The sequence below is a fragment of the Cryptomeria japonica genome, chromosome 5 (assembly GCF_030272615.1).
Source record: "Cryptomeria japonica chromosome 5, Sugi_1.0, whole genome shotgun sequence".
NCBI lineage: Eukaryota > Viridiplantae > Streptophyta > Pinopsida > Cupressales > Cupressaceae > Cryptomeria > Cryptomeria japonica.
The window spans coordinates 446,433,657-446,436,681 of record NC_081409.1 but is presented as its reverse complement, the minus strand read 5'-3'; positions in this window follow the sequence as shown (position 1 = coordinate 446,436,681).

Below are 3,025 nucleotides of genomic sequence, written 5' to 3'. Positions count from 1 at the left end.
ACTCCAAAAACACTTCAAACAATGGGCAATCAAAGCCATAAAATTATACACAACCATGAAATCATCCTGACATAGAGTATTTACAGTCCTTACAAAGCTTCTGAAAAAAGACAGTGAGTGTCAAACTCAAAGGGAATTCCTTTATTAGGAGTTTGAGCTTAAAGACATCAACCATGATTGAGCAATGAGGACAATGAAAGATACAACCCAGATTTGCAGCCATCAAGAACAAAGATACACAAAAGAGCAATTTGGAGCAGCTATAGACCTAAGGAGCTAGAATATAATGGAAGAGGACATTACCAAGGGTTCAATGGCAATCATTATTGAGAATATATTAGGGCATTACTCTAAGGTTTTTGAGAGAAGACTATGCAGGGAGGCACAGGTCAAAATAGTCTATGCAATGAATAGAATAATCACAAGGAAATCTTTGTCAAAGGATAGACTACAACCAAAAGAACAATCAAAGAAAGATGATTCAAACTATTGTAGCACAGACCTCCAAATAATATATTAGTGCAATCCATGGTCACTAAGAGAAGTACTGAGATTATAGAAAATGAACAATCATGACCATTTTTCAAAAGGGAACTTATAATAATGGCAAGAATAGTTTTATCAATGCAATCACAATGAAGAAGTTTTGGGGCAGATCAAATAAAAGGAGAAGAATGCAGTCCGAACACCCCTAGCATAACCTAAAGGATAGTGAATTAGGCCATTGAATGCATTCATAAAACAAGAGAGATTATAAAATAGGGTATAATCATTATGGAAGCTCATAATGAAGATAATTAACCCATGCTCTTAGTTGAAAAGTGCAAGTTAGATAAGCCCTACAAAATCAAGCCAAACAAAGTTGCAATGGTAAAAATCACTATTAAAACAATGATATATGAAGCATTGGTCAAGGTATTTGATCCATTGATAGTAGTCGGGATATATGATTTTTGATGTTATTATACAAACATTGAGGACAACATATAGTGGAGAGCAGTCATTCAAAATCAAAAGAACAATACTCAGTGCTAGTTCACCCACACTGACATGACTCTTACAGTCATAGTATTCAGAGTCCCAATAGTGAAAACAAATCTCAATGGAATCCATTCATAGTTGGATCAACCAAAGTATACTGATGAGAAGGCACTTGGTGAATAACAGTAGTGCAAACGAATCAATATGAATATACAGTATAAGCCAAATACTCAAACTATGGGCAGTCAAAAGCATCTTGAGTTAGTGTTTTGAGCCATCATGCCTAAGGAAGAGTAGAACTCAAAGGGGGTCATACATCATTTTCAAGGATTATTTCTAGTCAATAAAACCATAATAGTTAGGTTATAGTCCTTTTAGAGACACCATAAATGCACCTTGATATCATGAATGCACAATAGAATAGTAAGATAGCCAACACATCATTGATAACAGTCTCAAAGAAATGATCAAACAGTAAGTTGAAAGGTAGCCTGCATTGAATAAGACTAAGTCCAATATTATGAAATGGTATAAAGGGGTAACCATCTTAAGTAAAGCAAATCACGGTTAAGAGAAGATTTTCATTAAGTCCTACAATGATTTAATCCAAGATGTTATACACAAGCAGTCATGCTTTCAAGAAGATCTTTAACGTAGCTAAATGACAAATTATTAGGGTTTCAACATCAAATATGAAGAAATAAATAGATGCATAGAAGCTTCCATGCACAATGAAAAGATTTATAGCAAAAACCTAAGTTATTATGCAAGATTTTAAGCAAAAATTTTGCATTCTTTTCTTGAGAAATAGCGACACAAATAGAGAAGGCATCATCTACTTACCATGCAAAGAATCATGCAAGAGGTGGTTTATGTCTTAGTTTGAGCTCCAAACCCTAGTTCACTCCAGGAAAGTATATGCTTGATGGTGAGCAGTCGTCTTTAGGAAGACAGAGGAAAGAATGTGATACATCTTTTTAGGGTTTCTTACCCTTTTACCCCTTGTATGCCCTAATTTCTTTCAAATTATTGATGGGCTTTATTTTATTTCACTTCTTTTGCATGTGGTGGTCGAGTTGTGTGTTTCTCCCCCACAAGGACTTAAGTCCTAGTAACTATGACAGTCGAGGGGGCTTAAAACCCATATAATTTAAGTGTAATTAAATTGCTTTGTTTTTTTTTGTTTTTTTATAAAAGTGGATATACCACTAAATTATATCAATATTTTTAATTTTTGCATGGTGCCTAGTTCAATGAGCACTGGAAGGAAAGAACCAGTAAGAAAACCCTTCAGTATTGCTCCAAAAAACTTAAGGTCTACCTACCCAATACAAAGAGGCGTCCCAAGCACAATCCAAAATAACCCATCCCATATTACATAATCTTTCCATTAGATACAAAAGAAGCTGCCATAAAAGGCATACAAAAAGATATCAACAACATAATCAACCTTTATGCTCACTATGATGAATACCGCAATAAGGGAAAATAAGAACAATAGCCAATTACAACTTTAGAATAGCCAAAAAAGAACATCCTCGAACCACCCCTAGCTACAAAGAACAATTCTCCAAACCATTTATTAGTATGAGACACAAAAGAAGAAATGAAACCACTATAAGTGAGCATGCCATAATGATAACCGTGATCAAATAGAGAATAACCCAAATAAGAAGGAGAACAAGATGCTAAAATCCCGACAGAACCAAAATGAGGTCGAGCCAAAAGATCACTCATAAGAAGAACCAAGCAAGCAAAAGAAAAACAAGAAACCACCGCATATACCGTAACACCTGAAATTTCCAAGATCCAAAAGACAACCACCACCTTCCAAGCCTCAATAAAGTCATCCGCATGAAGCAAATTGCACTCCCACCCCAAATCCTCATCTTACAACAAATGAGAAAGACAACCACCAATAGGAAAGAGACATGAAGAGGAAAAATGGTAAGAACAGAGATATAAAAAACCTGTATATATCCCAAACCAAGTTAATGAAGACATCATAATAGATAAAACTTGAAGCGAAGAACAAAATCTCATA